At 35.0% G+C, this 21,003-nt stretch overlaps 1 protein-coding gene across 1 annotated transcript in view; it reads right to left on the bottom strand.

The window, feature by feature from the left end:
• FBXL17 (F-box and leucine rich repeat protein 17) overlaps positions 1-21,003 on the bottom strand; it is a 280,966-nt gene that overhangs the window by 91,919 nt on the left and 168,044 nt on the right. The gene's annotated exons all lie outside the window — the stretch shown is intronic.

Raw genomic sequence — 21,003 nt, forward strand, 5'->3', positions numbered from 1 at the left:
CCTTCTTGACAGTGCATCACTCCAAAAACCAGTTCATAAAATACATTTTAGTCCCATTAATATAAAATATGTCACTTGTTCCATTAGATCAGCTAAGGTGATGATTAGGTTAGTCTATGCAGAGATACCTTAAAAAGAGGATTTTATAGCATAAATCATAAGAATTTCTTCTGATCTTGTTTCTTTGTTATCTGATCCTGATAAACCATTTAGTTTTCAGAGTGATTCAGTCACAATAATCTATTCTGACTCTTCAATCAACCCTCCTACTGTACACAAAATTAAATTACTTCCTAATTTTGGAAAAAAAGAAGAAAAAAAAAAAGAAAAAAAGGTCTTCCTGAATTTGTCATTAGTTTTTGCAAAATACATCTACACCCCCTAGGGCCCTTTTTATCTCCACTGCTACTACTAAATTATCTGTCTATCTGATTTTACTGTTCGTGCTGCCAATTTTAGATTTTAAAAGCAACCTCTTAATTCTTAAAGATTACAAAATACAATTACTTAATCATAGCCCTTCAGACGTATTTGTCCTCTGCCTTCTTCCTTTTAAAATCTAGAAGTGAAATTGACTGCTATTAATAAAATATAATGCCTCTGAAAGAGTACCTTAGTCACAGTTTCTTTATCATTACCACATATTTTCAGAAGACCTTTGAAAATTTTGTGAACCAAGTATTTAGAAAATACTGGCAATGCTTGTGCTCAAAATCAGATCTTTTTAGTTTACAGTAACACAGAAAAGAGTATTTGACACAGTCCATCCTGATCCAGAATAAAAACAGAGTCAACCATCAGACTCTTCACCCTTTAGCGCAGATTCTCTGCTGACAACTAGCAAACATGACAATTATTTTTCTTTTAGGAGTCATGCCAAGAAAACAATGGTTTTTAACAACTACAAAGTACATAGAAAATATCTTTTGTTCCTGTAAAACATCATTTTGATAGAGACACTAGTCTTTGTTAACTGGCTCATAGTGATTCCTTCAAACAGTGTTGGCTTTAAGCATCAGTTTTTTTTTCAAATGGCTTGACTGTTTCAAACCCTGTTATTCACTATATATTAGAGTCTGGACTTAATACTGCTCATTTCCTCTTAAATGGAAAAAAAAAAATTAAAAACCACCAATCTTTCACAATCTTTAGCTAGTCTCAACAGGCAGAAAAAATAAGCAAAAAAATGTAGCTTTGAGTATCTCACTTCTTATAATTGTTTTAAAGACACTAAAATCACCTAATATCTAAAGCAAAGAAGCAATGATATTTCTAGTTTGGAAATGAAAAGTGTTTAATAAAGCTTAAATATGGAATATACAAATTTCTTCATCAACCTGTAATAATCTACATAAATTGTACTAAGTTCAGTTTTAATTTCCATCATCCCTTCTATCCATCCATATGTACATTAACTTACAGTACCAAAAGTGGCAATTTATATCATCAATAGCCTCTACTCTGTGGAGGGTCACACAATACATAATTATTAGTAACTGATGCTTTTACAACATATGGAAAAATAAGAACAGTTTTATAGTTATTATTTTTATCTTTTTAATCTTTGTTAAACATGACAGGAAAGAAAAAGGGTAAAAGAACAAAATGATATTAACCTTTTCCAGAAAGCAAGGATCAAGTCATGATAATTCTGTTGTTATAATCCATCAAAATTATATCCTATGATTGTCACATCTATCTTTTGAAGTACATATGTACATTTTGTTGAATTAGACAAATCTAAGGTGGCATGTGTATGTGCATGCTTTTTAAGAGTACAAATTTTAAAAATACTCATTTTCTTAATGTTTGCAATATCGAATGTAATACCTAAACCCGAATAAAATTCCAGGTAAAGAAAAAGTCTAATCTTAATACATCAGAATAATACTGGTAAAAAGAAGTAAAGTTACTATTTGAAACAGTAGCAAATGATGAAGTCATGGAAAAATAGACAAACGAAGCCCAGAAATGCTTGAAGACTAATCCGTGCCTGCCAGAGAGCTAACATGATGTTAACTGCTGTGTTCCAAGGCAGAGGAAAAAAGAAGCTTTTTCATTCTCTTAACTGAAGGGGAATGAACAGATTTTTTTTCAGTTCATTAAATCAGTTTTAACTGAAAAAAAAAAAGACATAAAACAAAAAAAAATAAAAAAGATTAAGTAAGTAATTTACAGGGAAAGAGACACTTCTATTATATTTTTCCGCCAAATGTATTAAAATGCAAACATTCTTCCAGGAAGAAAAGCAATTTTTACACTCAAAATAAATTACTAGCAACGATCCAAGGGCTCATCAGCCAAGGGCTAGGAAAATAAGACTAAAATTTGAGCTTGGAAAGCATGCAAGTATGAATATATACGAGTTGACTAAAACACAAATCTCCTCTTTTTAAATCAGTGTTACTTAGAACCATATAAGACATGAAAATACGAAAACATGAAATACTTTAGAAAGGAATTCCTAACTCATTTAAGCTGAAATATTACCTAAGAAATTCTTATGATAAGTTTTTCCTCTATGCACTAAATATTTGATGAAGGCTGTTCTCTGATAGACTGATGTGCAATTCAGTTTTATTGCATTTGATTCTAAGAGTAAGAAATTAATATCACACACTACGCAAAAGTGGAATAGCAGAAAGTGATTTCACAGAAAAAAATGTCAAACAGTATTTCCGAGACCAAGCATATAACTAAAAACACACATATGTAACGCTAACTTAAATTAGAGCTACAAGACTGCAGACGTTTGTAGACAACTAGAATTCGCTCACTCTAATTTTGAATGCATTGACACTGCAGCTCCCCAAAGTGCAACTTATATTCCCAGAATGAGAAAACTCTTAGTGTAATAATTTCTTGCTGTTTGAAAAACCAAGCAAATTTCAGGCAGTAAATAGTACTGAAACAGTGCTGCTAAAATTCCAACAATTTATTTCAGGGACAAAACTTTCAATCTGGGTTAGAGAAACCATACAAACTTACACCAATTGCAAGTAAATGAATACCAGACCAAGCAGACTACATTCATGAACAAAATGTTACAGGCATAAAACTCTTCTGTAAACAAGTTTCTTCTGCAAAAGCAACAAAACTGCATGACTGAGAAACTGACAAGTTTACTGATGACTTATAACATAGGCCTATAATCTCGCTGGCTCCCACATATGCATCTGTACAATTGATTCACAAAGTCAAGGTTGCTGACATTCCTTTTAGGCAAGAGCCTAAAAACAGAAAAAAATACGATCAAGAAGAAAATGAATCACTCAGAAAGTACTGCTCTTTCCTAAGCCAACTGAGCCTTACATTTTTTGACTTGCTTGAGGTTAATGAATTAAACTATGAAACTTCCACCTAAAAGATTCAAAAGATTTTTGAATAATGGTAAAATAATTAACACACACAATGTTTATTTTTGGTCTGTTTCTAAAAACACTGGAAAATCATGTTTGTGACAACTGAAAGGAGCTAATGAGAAAACATGACTAGTATATTTGTTATGTAAGTGGTCCTGGGAGACCTTGTTATAGTTCAAGATGTTCTCCATCCCTGAGTGAAACTAATTAGAGTTGCCATACACTGGTTAAGAGATCACAACTTGAGGAAGTGATTTTCAATCACTGTACAAGTTTTTTTTTTAAACTTCTATAGACAAGAAAAAGAAACGTAACACTGGAGACATTAACACACTCCCTTGGTATGATTCAAAATGAACATCAGATTGTTTATATGGCTTCTTTGCATTTGATTGGCATAATTTCTCTCTAAGCAGAAAAGTGAACACTTCACTACTTTTCAAAGCATAACCACAACTGGGAACCAAAGAGATCCAGCAAAGAACGAGAACTCTTAAATATGTAACAGAAAAACAGAAATCTTTCACAAAGAAATAGACAGGCTGCTGGCTACCTGGTCTTGGTTTGACATTTTCTTTTATTTATCAACTTATTTACATCATGAACTACAGTTCAAAATGAATGCTTTCTAATACTTTACAAGAGTGAAAGGTGTGATTTAACTTGTCTTTACTTCTTACACTGGCACAAAATTTTTACTGCCATGTGAATGTTTCAATTACACCCCAAATATGTATTTTTAAAGTACTTTAATTTCAACATTGAGAACTGCATCTATAAGAAACTAATCACAGAGACAACAAAACTGACTAAGACTTTCAATCATAAGTACAAACTGAATTTTAAAAGCACTTTTCATTTGAATCCAATATGCAAAGTGTCACTAGTTACACAAGTTAACAGTAATTATCTCAGGGCAGTCATTAAGTTCTGATTAGCAAACCCGTATTCTTTAGAAAATCAATGTAATTTAAAAATTGATTTACCAAACAGTTTTGCTACTTGGAGCTCAGGAGAACAGATAAGCTTTTTTTTTTTTTTTTTTTTTTCCACACTGAAACTCATAAACTACAGAGGTAAGGGCAGACAGGTCCCACAGCGTCTGATTGCGCTCTACGCTACTCAGATGCAGGCAAGCTCCAATCAGAATTACACAGATAAATTAATCAGCACTATGCTCCAGCTATTATGCTGTGCTCCAGCTATTATACCCTGTCTTTCACCAATAAATATCTATTTTCAAATATTTATTAGAAGTCTTATCTAAAATTAAATGCCTTTATAATTCCTGTTACCCTGACTGTATGTAAAGCCAGCAAGCAATTAAGCCAAGAAAGGAGAGATTTAGCAAATTATTTAATTCCGCTATCTGGCATTTACATGTAGTAGCATTTCAGGTGGCCTTTAGTTCCTTTCTGACTAGAAGAAACTAGATATCATAATGGACTTAACTGAAATAAACAACTATGAAAAATGATTTTATTCTAAATCCCTCATGAATCTGATATCCCACAGGTAATCACGCAAGGGTCTATAGGAGATAATTAAATGGCATCTTTTTTTTTTCCTGAAAAATATTAAAATATTTTGGAATTCAGATATCAGATGAAAAGACCCAGTTAATACAGAATTTCAAATAGTTTCTTAAATCCATTCTGACATCTTGCCAACTGTTATAAACCAGAACTGTTAACTACAGGTAAGTCAGTGCACATTTCTTAGCAAGGTTTGTGTTACAAAAATAACGACTTCCTTTTTCAAACATTTAAATTTTGTCTTTCAGCTAAAAACTGGTAAATACTTGGATTACAGGTACGTTATAGCTGGACTACTGTACTGTATTTGTGTAAATATGTGAAAATGAATTGGTTACATATATACGGCTTTTTCCCCACAGCTACTGCCCTAACAGCAGTGCAAAGGTAACTATCTATTCACAAAGACAGAAACATACAGATTTAGTAAATCTGCACAGAAGCTATAAAAAGTACCAGGTCATGAAAACTGCAGCTTTTATTTCTATGCATATAAGCAAATCCTTGTGAACTCACACAAACTGCTTGATCTTTCACTGTTTCCTTTTTATTTACTTAAGTGAAATTGAAATGTACCTATGAGATGTGCTGAGATTCAGATGCTGAATGTGTGTCTTGGCCAGATATTTATTTCAGTGACCAGTAACTGATGATGCACATGGCAGCTCAGAAACATGCCACCACACTGCTGCAATTTCAGAGGAGCACAAATGAGAGGAGACATTCCAGAAAAAGGATATGTAAATTATTACCATAATTCCTTTGGTACAAATCACATAGGGCCAACAATTGTAGCATTTCTTGCATGGAAAAAACAAGCCTTTGAGCAAGGGTGGCCTTACATCTTCATGACCTGTTAAAGGTTACATTTACTTACTTCAAGCCTCAGATGGCCCTAGTCCTTGTGACATCTCATTAAGATACAGCTTATAGAATCAAAATATTCATAATCAGTTTCCTCAAAGAAAGCTTCCAAATTTAACAGTAAATATGACATGGGAACTCCATTTCCCAGAAATGGTCTTTATGCTAGTTTTCAATTCCTAGAATTCTATTCCTAGAATCAGTAGTACTGCTAAGAGTTAAATTTATATGAGATGAGCAAGTTTTACAGGGAGAGGTAATCTCTTTCATTAGACAGCATTAAAAGTAAAATCTTTTACAACATATGAGGAAGATGTCTGGAAAAATTCTCCTATCATAATATCTGATTTTTCTTCTCCATCCTGAATGACATTCAAGTTTGTACAGATTTCTTGCTTCTATAAAATGATGTTAGAGCAGATGGAGAACCAAGGTAACAAAATGGGAAAATATATGTAAGTAAATCCAGTTATTGTCATAATTCATCTATATTTGGAAGTATTCTGAGGTCCGATCTCTCCATATTTTACGAATTAAAGCAAGTCGGTAGACCCATTGCATTAATTTAATGCCCTAGATGTTACTAAAACTAAAGAAAGAAAAAAAATCAAGCTCAAAACATTTTTGGACACACACTCTAAAGGAGACATTAAATAATGTAAGCAATAACTGAACTCTAAGCTCAGGCTAACTAAGGTCCATTGGGTAAACGTCACAGCAGAGCTTGTGCATGAAATTAGGTCTATTACATGCATTGTGCACTACCAGAAATTTTCCAATGTGCAGTTTTTAGCTGAGACAAAAAACTCCATGTCTTCTAAAATCCTAAAAACTGTGACTTGCAATGAAATACTACATACATCTTGATAAAAATGCCAAAGTCCTTAACTTTACTTTAACCTAGAGAGAAGGCACTGAGATTGCAGTGCAATGACTTTTACTGAAAAAAAAAAAAAAAAAATGCTTGAAGGCAAATTCCAGAACTTCTTCATTAAATGATTATGCATTCCTTTCCACAGAGCTGCGTGGCTAGCATTTCTATTACTGGCACACTGCTTGTAGAAAGTGGAAAAAAAAAGCTTGAGTACTTTCTATGTTTAGTATTAAGCAAAATATCCTTCTTTCAGCTCAGGTAAGGCACTAGCAGTCACATTTATTTGAAACTTAGAGAACACTATTTCTTTCCACATGTTAAAATCTTAATAGATTGTCAATTCCAAGTATGGATTTTTAGTACCATACCATCTAATAATGTATGATCTTCACGTCATAGTATTCATGGAGTAACTCCTAATGCAATCTTACTGGAAAATGATCTGGTTAGACAGGGCATTTGAGTATGCTGTGCCCTTTTGACTAGTGACAAGACATGGCAAATTTCAGTACTTGGATAATTTCTAACTGAGTAACTGCAAGCACAATGAAACAAAGAAGACAAATGTTTGTATTCCTGATTTAAAGCATCACAACAAATATTTTCAGTTTCACCTGTCTTAGGGTCTCCTGAGTCTTGTTGAAATGGTTCTAATTTTGTTAGGTTACTGAGCATGCTCATATATTTGGTGTATCACTGCACTGTTTGTATTTGTTATATAAGAAATATACTCTAAGTGTTATTTGCATACATTTGCATCTGCAGACAGCGTCTCATTGACTATCCAAAACATGAAGTTAAAATGTAATGAACTGCCACCTGAAACAGGGTTAAAAAAGCAACCTTAACAACAACTGGAATTCTGTGGATTTGATATATTTGTCCTCCTAATCTACTTGAGCAGTTAACAAATTATTATCTTCTAGCTACATTTCTCTGTGCGTTCATCTAAATATCCTAAATTTTGTCAAAGTTTAGATGATTTTCCAGCAAGCCTCAGCTAACTTTATACTGAAACAGAAAAGAAAAAGTTATCTAATCCCGTAATATCATCTTTGCTTTGACACTGATCATTAGATTCAGCTACAGTACAAGGAGAAAAAGCTTAAAATGATTTCTTAAATTGATCCAAGTGGAACCACAAGGGTGCAACTGTCAAAATCATTAGAAATTGCACAGTCAATTAAAATATAACATTAGAAAAAGCCAACTGAATTTCTGTGGGTCGTATTTTTGCTTCTCCAGAGAACTCCAACAAGAATTATGTCATGTATTCACAAATCACTATATGTAAATATAACTCCACAGAATGCTTAATAAACCACTATTAACAAAATATTTTTCAAAAATATGAAATTACTTAACTGCAGATGTGTCTTTCCATACTTTCCTCCAATAATATATTTAAATTAGGGCTAATACAAGCCACATTAATTTCACTCACAACTTTAAATATATCTTTTCATTCTAAATATCTTGCATTAAAGTAATAAATGTTGCTAGTGGTTGAAGCCTTCCAAGGAAAGCACAATGTTACTATATTAGTCTTAGCTCCAAACTTTGTCAGTCACTTAAACCAGGTCAAACTGAGTTGGAATTGCCAATATCTGTGTAAGTCATTTCTTAGTAAAAGTAATACAGGCACATTTCTTCACTCACCAGGGAAGATGGGGGAGAAAGCAAGGCAGTTAGTGTATGCACTTGATAGGAACAGTGGGAAGCAGGAAAATATTACATATTTTCCATATGTGCAACTCTGAGAAATCACAGAAGGCAAAAGTTGGCTTTCCACATCCATTTCCAGGCAGCTAAGTAACCCAGACAGCAGAAGCATGCTGATGGTCAGCTGGCGAAAGCAATATGCCCACTATTCACAACATTCTGGCTTATTAAGAAATTAATTCGAAGCAGAAACTGTTTGCCAAATTAATTCTGACATAAACCATGTTCAGAATTTCTGTGGCTGCCACTGCTTTTATTTTACATTATTGGAAAACATGCAAGAAGAAACCTCTTAAATAACAAGCACACAGTGCTTCAAGTGTAAATACAGTTAGAGGACATCATGCTTTCTGTAGCGCACTGTGTACTAAGATATTCATAAGCTAGGCTGATAAACATAATTGGAAAAGATTGCATTCTCACTCTCTTAGTTCTGATTCAATTACTGATGTACGAGGTTCACATGGAAGCCTCAAGTAAATCACAGGTTATTGGCAGAACACATCAAGGAGTCTGTTACTCATTGCTAGACATAGCATAGCAGCATATTACATATTCAGATTATTATATAGATAAACAGCTCCTTGATATTCTTAGCAGCCTACATGTTCCTATAACAAGCACAGGTAAACATGAGTTTCTACTTGTCACTAGATCTGTAAGTTCACAGGAGGCCTGAAAACTTGTTTTTGGAGTGAACAACTGTAGTCCCATCAAACAGCGAACACAGAAACAACAGGCAATGTCCTCACATTGGTTTGAAAAATGTGCTAATACATTATGCTCGAATTTCAATTTCCAGATGACACTTGCTAAATTCAACATCAAGTACGTAGAGTAAGTCTGGTTTAGAGAGAATGATCCTTTGCTAGAAAGCAAAATTACATTTTTCCATAAATCATGAATGAAAAATATTTTGTCATGGCAAGTAATTTTGAATGTGTAACTCCAAACAGAGTGATGTGGCCAGAAACAGTTTGAGGTGTTCAAACTTGCTTGATGTCAAGCTTAACTACCCCTGCCACTTCAAAGTCTGAACAAGATCTTCAAATATTTCCATTAGTAATTACTGTCACATGTACTTATGAAGATGCATTTAAGTTAATGTTATACTGTTGGGCACACCAGGAACCATACAGGCTCAAGCTATTGCTTGGGACTGTGAACAAAATTTATTAGCATTATTTAACTGATCAAAAATAAGATTTCACTTTTTCTTAAAACCAAACCAAAACCGATCAAATCAGCTAACAAATCGTGCTAAAAAAGCAGTCGCTTTTCATACTCATGTAGCCAGTTGTTACATAATGGTACTTATGAATTCTGAAGTCAGGCAATTCCATTAATATGAGGAATCCTAATGCCTTTTTTGATTTAAGTGACTTCAGGCTTAATTCTAGATTTAGAATTAATCCATTACTATGTGGAATCCTAATGCCTTTTTTGATTTAAATGACCTTGAGTTTAATTCTAGACTTAGAAGACAGCGCTCTCATTACTTCCTTCTTGTAACTGTATGAATTCTTCTTTAAGTAAGTGGCAACACTTTTTGTTTGGCATCTCTGCTAGTTTTGAGAAAATAAGGACAGTAGCTCTGCTTCTTTCTCTTGTAAAAACAAAGAGGTTTACTAAAACAGTAAGTAGATCTCAAATGTCTTATGCTCACATGATCTTTCTCTTTTATTGATTTTAATACGATTGCCCCCACTAGTTTGACTTGTGTAGCTATGGCAGAATTAACTGAACTCTAAAACTGGAAGGCCTCAGAAGAGGGTGTTTTTTTTTGTAATTTTGATGAAGTAAAGTGTGAATACTTCCAAGCTCTCACCGCCCTCTAATGAATAAAACTGAGTAAAATTCACCTACCCTGTGACAGGGGTTAGGACGCTGATGAAACTTAAGCTAGACAAATTAAATAATTTTTCCATGATAAGTGGAACAAGCAGGTGAAGTACTTAAAGACCAAGAAGAGTACAGGTTCCATGTCAAGTAATATCATATCCCTTAATAAGACAGTAAATTTCTATTAGAGATCCAGACTAACAAGAGTCTGTAACTCATGCTCTGTAACTCATGGAGAAAACCATGTTTTTGCAGGTTCCATTGTAACACATGTTTAAACAAGGTGGTGACCAACTGACAGAAAAAGTATGTGTCTCTGTACCTTCTTATAAGCTGTAATTCAGCAATCACTGCTAGATGTATTTTACTCATGTCTTCTTTAAAATACTTTCTGATGTATTCATTTCTCCTATATATATTTCTTAGATATATGAATCTTCGAAGCTACAATTCTCTAAAACTTCCAGAACTGCAGATTGTACAGAATGTGACCATTTTCTAATGCACTTTTCTAGATTCCTGATTACAGCTTGTATTTTTATTTAAAAAATATATTACCAATGCATCTTAGCTGACCCAATATGTGACACAGCTACATGCTCAAAGATATACTCAAGTTAAGAACCCTGTAAGGAAAAAGAAGGAAAAGATTGCTGAATTATATTTTACTTGAATGACAGATGAGGGCTACCTTGCTTTTTGTTTTAGGTGTTTTTGCAAACATTACAGAGTAAATTACTATCAAAGCTAACTTAATACTTCTGACCTGTATACTTAAAAGGAGTACTACAAAATTTACCATTTAAGTAAGTAATTATCAAACATGAATTTAGAAATGTGAGGATTATGACATAATTTCACCCCTTACAATTAGCCCTTAAAAAGCACTGCAACCCTGTATGTGTTAAACATATGCATAAAGTTAATGGAAATCACTAGAATGATGTTATTTTTCTCCTAAGGATAAAACCCACTGGTATGAATATAAACTTTATCGTGTCAGGGATGAATAAGGTCACAGTCACATTCTTACTGCTATAAAATCTAAGAGCTACAACTATTTTACAATTTGACAAGAAATGATTTCTGGAGAACTCCTTTTAGTGTTGATCAGAAATAATTCATTTTAAAAGTATACTCCTTCCAGTCACTTTGACTCTGACATTCTATAGAGTTTTATAATTATCGAAGACAGTGTGAATCTTCTATCCGTAGATTTCCTTGATTCCAAACCCAGACAATTGGCAAATATCAGTAGATACTGTCTTAAAAAGGGTAGCACCTCTTTTAAAATGAATTTTAATCAATCACATTTTGGATGTAAACAACTGCTACTTATGGTTTTCTATGAAATAGATAAACTGTTGTTACTGTAATATGCTCTTACAATTTTACATCCCGATTCAAGAAGCTGAAGTCTCAGTAATCATACACAAGTGAGAGAGATATTTAAATGGAATCCAGGTACCTCCTCAGCTAAATCTGAACATGAAGAGCACTCTGCCCTTTAATTACATTACCAGTGCTGGAATAAAGGAACAGCTGTAATTCTTGCCAATCGGTTGGCATCAGCATAAGTACCATCAACTGCTGATTCATTATCCTGAACCATTTTCACTCTCCTTCAATATAAGTAATAATTAAACTGAAGTTTGCTCCTGAACGGAGTACTACAGCAATTTAAGAAATCTCAAATCTTGGTTTCTTGTATCTTTCTCTTGTAGGTTTCTATAAACAATGAAATTCTCTCTCAGTCAGTTTGTTTTTGCCAGTGGCAATCTGGTGATTTCTAAAATGTCTCCGTTTGTAAGCATGGCTTTGTCTCTATGAGAAATGCTTGGACACTGGAAAACTTTGCCTTCACTGCCACCCTCTGGGCTCCAAAATAAGACTAGGAACTGTGGCACAAGTACTGCAGGATGCTTTCGACACACAGCATCTTGCACACCCTTATTAACACTAGAAGTATCTGGTTATATAACATCTGTTTCCCCCAGAAAGATCTCTGCCAAAATAATTTTACATGTAATCAGCCAGATAGCAGTAGAAGTTTAAAACAAAAAAACACAATTATTTTAATCCTAAAAATGAAAATGAACCTATGCTACCACATAAAGTTTTTTAACTGATTTATGAACGCAGACTGGGACACTTCCTGTTGCTAAGAGGCTGTCACTGATATTCCTGCTTCAGTTCAAAGTATCAAAAACTCACAGATGAGCTGAACTACTTCATTTCTACATTTCTATTATAAATACTACATTTTTATTATATCTAGTAATCTGGTTTAAACGACACAGGTCTCATACTAAATGTCTTCTTAGAATACTTTCTGTCAAACTGCTCAGAAGCTTAACTTGTGTTTTTTTAAATAAAAAAAAAAAAAAAAAAGAAGCAGCAGAAGCAACAGTAAATGGGCTCTTGGTCTATTATAGAGGAATAGGTCCTGATGAGTGCAACAACACTGTGTTCATTGCTTCTGTTGTTTTACATGATGCATTCTGTAGCGCATTTCCTGAGAATGATGAAATCTATTAAATCAGGGGTGGCTGTACTTTCAAATGCCTAGAATAGGCTGGTAGCTACATTGAGAAGTCAGAATGAGAAAACAGTTACTCTCTCTTCACTTTCTTAACAGTCTCCCTCCAGTGTCCACTTTTCAGACTTTTTCAAACATTTTCAGACTTACACTCAACATTACTCACTATTGTTCTTACCCAGAATAACACGGCTTAGCATCTGTGACAAGTTAATGGGTTCAAGTCAGATTTGAGAGTTACGAGGGGTGACAACAGTGACATTTCTCAAATACAACGAAAGAATTTTCAGATTAAGTTTGTAGAATGGGAGGATTTCATTTACTATATGGTTTGAAAAACTTTAACCTGGAAGGTCTGTAGGAAGAAAAGTGATAAGAGAAGAATTTATTCCTACATTCCCTCAAAGGAAATTCTCGGAAAATAGGTGACCTTCATTGCATTTGCTGCTACTGCAACAAACTAAAAATTAAAGCTTTTGAGAAAATTCTCGAATTGTTGAAGTCAAGAAAAAAGAAAAGGTTTGTGCAAATATCCCTGACCTTTAAAGTCTGTTTTTTTCCCCCCCCGTACTTGTACAAAACACAGGATGAAAAAAAGGAAGAAAAAGAATATACTCCCTAGGTCAATATATAGCACTCTTCTAAATTTTGTTTATGTCTCACATAAAATAACTCAAATATGACCTCAGTGATTTGTGTAAAACAGCAGAAGTTCAGTCATTCAAATAGTTCTTCATAGGCCTCTCTACCCATCAAGATCAAGTAAGACAGAAGTGGCTACTAATCTTTAAAAGCACTCAACTAAGGGTCAAAGTCACACAGAGGTTGTTGTTAAACTGTTCTCAAGGATTCTCAAATATTTCAACAGTGGTTTTTGAAGACAGTAACAGTGATGTAATTAAGAACTTATTATCATACTTGGTAATCCTCTGTAAACTTACAGTCAAGAGCCAGCATCTGAAAGAAATAAAATCAGCAGACGAAAAAACGTGATTTGACTTTCTCATTCACAGAAAAGGAAAAGGAGTGGGAGGAAAGGGTATAACCCATGAAGAGCTTCCAAAACTGCAGAGGTAAATTACACACTGTAGTAAATTAACTCAATGTTGAGGAAAAAAAATTACTAAAGTCATCAGGAAAAAAAAATGAAAATAGAAGAGCTAGTGAATGTTTTATGTGTTCCCTGATTTATGAGTTCCCTGGATTGAAAACCATTTGAAGAAATGCATGTCTAAAAAATCCTTTTGAAAATAGTATTATTAAAAATCAAAGAGAAAATTAGACTGTTTGACATGTGTTGAACTAACAACCCAGAACTGAATAATGTATTGGCTCAATGGCATAAATGTTTACTGAGTGCAGATATTCCCTGCCACTACTTATTATATTCATATACACAGGAGGCTCCAAAAGTAATGCCTCCTATTTCACAGAATCACAGAATTGTAGGGGTTGGAAGGGACCTCCAGAGATCATCGAGTCCAACCCCCCTGCCAAAGCAGGTTCCCTACACCAGGTAGCACAGGTAGGCATCCAGGCAGGTCTTGAACATCTCCAGAGAAGGAGACTCCACCACCTCCCTGGGCAGCCTGTTCCAGTGCTCCGTCACCTCACTGTAAAGAAGTTCTTGTGCACATTTGTGCAGAACTTCCTGTGCTGCAGTTTCCGGCCGTTTCCCCTTGTCCTGTCTCCACTCACCACTGAAAAGAGTCCGGCCTCGCCATTCTGCCCCCCACAACTCAGATATTTATGGAGCTGGATCAGGTTCCCTCTCAGTCTTCTTTTCTCAAGGCTGAACAGACCCAGTTCACTCAGCCTTTCCTTATAGGAGAGATGCTTCAGGCCCTTCACCATCTCTGCGGTCCTCCGCTGGACTCTTTCCAAGAGATCTCTGTCTGTTTTGTACTGGGGAGCCCAGAACTGCACGCAGTACTCCAGATGAGGATTTGTTTCCATGGAAACTACAAGAGATACTAAGCACAATAACACTATTCAAGAGAGAAAATTCTCTGATACAAAACACTATTTTTCATCATAGTCAACAGATTAGCTACACATTTTTGCCAGTTATGAACAAGAGCCTGCATGTCATGCTTGTAAAACACCTGCATGGCCATCCAGAATATGGCTTGTTTTTACATCACTTGTTGTTATATTCACCACTACTGAAATGCACCACAAACAACCTCACTGTGCTCACATACGCTGCTTGGTCTCCAGAACCAAACAGCATGTGTTGATGAATGTCAATGGGTGATGATGAGTAAGGAATTCAATGACACATCTTTGCCTCATAGACATTTTCAAGTCAGACATCACCCTGGCAGACTGCCCCTCTGCTGCTGTCTGTCACAAGACAACAAAATGTAATAAAATATTCATGGGAAGGTTCAACCTCCACTATTACACCTTCAACATTTGCCTCTGATGTCACAGGCCAGCATAATGAAATAGGAGGCATGATTTCCAGAACAGCCCTCACACTTTCTAAACACAGTAGGCCTTACTAAAAGTTTTGGGCTTCTTCACAAGACTTTCTGCAGGGTAAAAAATAGCAGTTCACAATTCTACTTGAGCTCCTCATATTAAGTACAAATATAAATTAAAGTATGAATAACAACGCAAAGCATTTATAAAGTGTAAATAATTCCAAGAAGATGGAAGAAACTTACATTTTTTAGTGTGCCAGATTTACACACTTGACAAAGAAATTGACACAAGTTAGATACCTTGAAAATTAGAAATAACAAAGATGTGTTTTTATCCTGAATGGAATCTGAAATAGCTGTTCTGATTTTAGGTGCACTTACAAAAATCACTGAAAAAAACAATTAATTAACATAACTATCACTGACCAGTAAACATGAGCAGTAATACTGAGACACACTGTGTCATAAGTATCATGATAGCCTTAATACTTAACTGTCCATATAATTCCGAGCTGAGTATTACCTTTCATATCTACATCTGTATATATGTGACTACACATGTAAACAGATATGCAGTTTCCTATTTAATCTTATGATAAAATCTAGATAAATGTGTATGGCAATCAATGCAAAATATGTTTTTGAAAATGTAAGTTGCTCTACAGTAATGTGAAATAAGTAGTTCAGTGTGGCAAGGAGCCAAGGAAAGAAAGAAAATCGCAAGTGAGATGCAAAAGCAAATTCAGCTGAAGAATTTTATAAGACCTTGCCTTCTTTTGACAGGTATCTATGAGTGATGGGCATGCAAACAAGGATGGACACTTTATATTCAAGCTAGAAACCTAGAAAACTGGAGAAAACATGCATAACAGCATCCTGAGTGAGTTTTTCTTGTGATTCAGTTCCGACGTGATTGTGATTTCCTTTCAGTCCTACAGAAAGATGTCCCTACATTTCCTTGAGTGTTTCATGCTGACATTGATATTTCAAGAAACTGTGGAAGCCATCAGAATTTGTGAAAGCAGCTGAAATACTGAATCTGAAATATCTAGTGAGATATTTCACTTCACATAGTGAAGCATGGGATAGGAGAAAATCAGACCAGCTTTCCAAACTAAGTGGGAAGTTCAGTATAAATGACAGTTGCTCCTACCTTTACCAGATCAAAGGGTTTCAAGCCATGAATCACGGGTTGCCTGCTCCATACAGATAACCCTTATGTGGGAACAACAGCACTCTTACAGTCCTCAGAAACATACAGTGAAAATCAAGGCTCCAGTTGCTCTTTCAGTGAACGTCTGTACATTGTGTATCATTCATTTAGACATGTGTCAGAGTCAATACTAGTTTACTACAGAAATAAATACAGAAATTATGATTTTGCTTCTACTTATGCTGTTTTTAAAATCACAGCCTCTTAGCATTAGCTCAATTATCCCCGATAGGAAAAATACATACTCTTTGCATTTTCTGCAACAAAAAACATCAATGCAATTCCTTCTAACTGTATTGAAAGGAGATGCATTAGCTGTCTGGTTATTATAACTAAGATAAAATGTGCTACTTCATGTATAAAAATAGCATTAGTTCTAACACTGGTTATTTGCAGGCTTAACTAAATAGAATGTCTACTGAGAACAGCAATTTATGGCAACAGAATTAAGAAGATAATTCAACATACTCTGTCAAAATGGAAGATACTTTTGAGTCACTTTTCATGAATTCTTAGAATTGTAACAGTACCAATTTCTTAACCAGTACAGTAGCATTTTGCCTGAAGCATTCCTATTTTCAGTGTGTTATGGTAAATTACACAAATATCATGTTTCAAACAGTTTAGAGTATGTGGGGAAAGTGAGGTAGCCAGCTGCAAATTTATTTCTATAACTTCATATTTGCACTGCTGAAGATAGACAATTATACAGTTTTATGACTGTAGATGAAGAATCTAACTAGATATTCCTTGTTTAGTTAGAACACTGCAAGAAAAGCAGAAATGACTTCTGACATTTTTTCAAAAATATGTGGTCAGGAATGGTCTCAGAGCATCTCTGAGATGAAGAATTTCAGAGTGTTGGTTGATAAGGAGCTCAACATGAGCCATGAATATGTTCTTACAGCCAAGAAGGCTAACAACATTATGGGCTGCATCAAAAGAGGCATGGACAGAAAGGCAAAGGAGGTGATTGTCCCACTGTGTTCTGCTCTCATGATGCACCATCAAGAGTAAGTATTGCATCCAGCTCAGCAGTCCCCAGCACAAGAAGGATGCAGAACTATTGGAGTGGGACCAGAGATCACAGAGATGATCAGAGGGCTGAAACATCCCTCCTTTGAAGAGAGGCTAAGGGAGACGGGCTTCTTCAGTCCACAGACAAGAAGGCTGCAAGCAGACCTCACTGCAGCCTTTCAATACTTACAGATGATCTACAGGAAAGCTGGGGCATGACACTTTATTAGCGAGTGTAACGATACAAGGAAGAACAGGTTTAAACTAGATTTAAATGAGACATATGGAAGAAATTTTTTTTTATTCAGAGATTAGTGAGGCATTGGATCTGGCTGCCTAGAGACTCTGTGGAGGCTCCATACCTAAAAGTGCTCATTGCCAGGCTGGATTCTCTTTGAACAACCTGGTGTAGCAAGAGGCAGCGGAGGGGTTGGAAACAAATGATATGTAAGGACTCTACCCAAACCATTTCATAATTTTGTCATAGCTCTTCAACATGAAATCATATTTTCTCTTTATCTTTTTTTTTTTTTCTATATAAATATATTGGTTTTAACCAAATAACTTTTTTTCAACTTCACAAAAAATATGGAATTTACTTTCACTTTGAATCCCAAGTTCAACTGTGTTTTGTTGCTCCTGATGCAAAGACCCTTTGGGATATGATCCAGGGCAGGGAGCATGTTCATATGCATACCTTTACTCTCCATTTTCTTCTCTTATTTAAGTGGCTCATCTAGTCTAACTCCAAATATTTTTTACTTTTAATTACCAGAAAGGGCAACACTGCATCCAGCAAACACACTGAGTTCAGAAAGGTATCAACATTGAAATCAAAGGTACAAAAATCCATATGGTATGAAACAAGGTACAGTGTGTATCAGCAGCAGAAGAAAGATCCTAGATTCATACTTCCTTCCTTCAGCGTTGAAGGCCCTTCACTGCGTAACCAAGTTGAATGCTGCTATTTTATTTTTTCAGCTTTTGGCGTATCAACAAATTCAAAACATCCAAAGAACGGTGGCTTTTTATAGATTCTGGTCAACACAGTATTTAGCCTGCTGTTTTTTCCTCAACTAATGCCTGGCAGTTTGTCTTTCCACTAAAATTTCAGGAAGAGGGGGAATATAAATTTGGTTGAAGTAGAAAGATGGTGAAGGGCTGACAAGTCTTCTGGCAAGACATATAAGAAGAATGACACAATTTGACCTCAGGGGCATAATGGATTTAATTTGCTGTTTGTTCAGACTCGTGATAAATGATTAAGAAGTTTCTCTGTCCCAGTGAAAACAGATACACAGCTCACCAGGCTTAATATTCCTATACAAAATATTTATCTGTATTTTAAAAAGTTGGAAGCTGGAAATGAAATAAGTGGCTCTTGCCACAGAGGTACATGAAGCACACAACATCACCCTAGGCTGCTAAAGCAACCATTAACACAGCTGACAAATGTCATCAAATGCACAGATGCAATACAAGGAGAAAAACTGTTTTCCTCTTTCACGAGCCTTGAACAAGCTGCAGAAAATTCTCAATAGCCTAGACATACCCGACTCAGTCATCCAGCTGGTGTTGGAAGTTTGAAGAATGAAGCCTGTGAAGAGACAAGTAAGAAATCTGGAACAACCCTAAATTATTGCTGCACTATCTAAACCAAAGCAAAGCATTGCACTTAATTATCAGCCATCAAAAACTATGTTATCCTTTTTATAGAAAACACCAAGAACAAAAATGTAAAGGATAGTAATGATGAAATTAATGAACCCAAATGAAATTAATTGCTCCTACCAAATACAGTATATAATGCACCACCTTCATAGGAGTGGAGAAACAACCAATCCAGTGGCTCCCATCCTTCCATAATTCTTCTAAATGCCAGCTATACACTTAAGTCTTTGGATACAAAAGTGTCCTCAACAGTTTGCACCAAAGTTCTATTTGTATTCTAAAGACCATAAGTGACAACAATAATTTTGCGCTTCTGAAAAAAGAGTGCATGTAATTTTAAAATACTGAATCTCAGATGTGAAATATTTTGAAAAAATAAGTTAAAATAAGCAGGGAAAGCCAACAAGAATGTTATTCATTTTGGTGCTCTGAAACTTGGGTGTCCTGTCCTTGTCAAAAGCCTTCATTTACCTTAGAAACAGCAATGCAGAGGAACTTACCAAAATGCAATGAAACTTCAAAATGATGAGTAATGTCCTGTTACACATTTTCTGCTTTTACTTAGCAAATTACTTAATTTTTCTTACTATTTGAAAGTTGCACTATTTGAAAGCACTCTCCCAAAGCCCTCACTACCAGACACATTTGATAAAAAAAAAAAAAGTTTTCTTCACAGATTTCATACTTAGCATACTGTGGGAAAATTATCACAGAAATGCTTAGAGAAAAAAAAAAATTAATCATAACTTACCAGCAATCTTTCATTCACTCAGTTACACAGTGATGCTGTTTTGCAAATACAAGTATTGCTGCAAACACTATGCACAGAAAGCCTTAGCAGTTGAAATTGAGATGCCACATACTTTAAGATGCCTGAATATAACATCCTGGCTGATTTGAAGCATTTCCTGAATGGTGCAGTTAGCTGCCACCTGATGTGTAGGAAAGCTTCATCTGTAAGTAAGTTTTTCATCTACTAAACACCAGAAGACCCTTGTATTGAGTTCGCATGGCCATGCTGGTTATCATTTTACTAAAAGTCATTCACTTAGGTTAGTTGGCTTCTCCAGCAGATGAGTATCTGCAGCTTGTCTCCAGTGTAAGCAGACACCTATTCCAAAAGTCAGCTCCCAGTACACAGAGGCTACGAGTTACTGAAACTCACAGTTACAAAGCATTGGCTAGTTGGCTAAATCTGGAGAGGGTTTTAGCTGTGGGGCTTGATGATTCAATTCCTTGTACCGTCAAGGGAGCAGTTAACCACAAAAGCATTTGTTAAATTAATGCATCTGTGAAAGCTGCTGCAGCTCATTTAATAGTGTGTAAATTTAACTCTTCAAAAATACAGACATTTTGTAACGCTGTATGTGCTTCATAAATTGAAGTAGAAATAATTTTCACCAAGGTACATTATGCTTGGTCACATAAAAAAAAAACCTCAAGCATACCAGGGCTTTCAGTAATTTCTGTGAAAAGTGGCCATTTCTCATTTATCCTTCAGTCAGGATTGTTATCATTACCAAATACCTACATAAGAAGCTGAAAAAAACATAATTTCGAAATAGAGCAGCAGTTACTCTCAGTACTCTTGTCTGTGAAAAATGTTACCATAAAAAAAAGTACAAGAAGGAAGAGCAATCAGGTTTAAATGTGACACCTCCACTTTTCTGGTCAAAGGATAGTAGAGCAACTATTTCCTGCCCCAGACAGAGAGAAGATTACAAAGAACCAATTCCGGCAAACAGGCTGTACTTCTTAATACAGAGCTTTACACATCTATCGTAAGAAAAATAATTTAATTTACATAATATCTCATTTGAGTTACAAGTCAGTTACAAAATAACTATGAACGATTATTCAGTCCTTATAGAATATGTAATAATGAAGTGTGATCAAACTAGACAAATCTATCAAATAATGCCACTACACAAATTT

This window comes from Lagopus muta, chromosome Z, assembly GCF_023343835.1.
Source record: "Lagopus muta isolate bLagMut1 chromosome Z, bLagMut1 primary, whole genome shotgun sequence".
Classification (NCBI taxonomy): Eukaryota; Metazoa; Chordata; class Aves; order Galliformes; family Phasianidae; genus Lagopus; species Lagopus muta.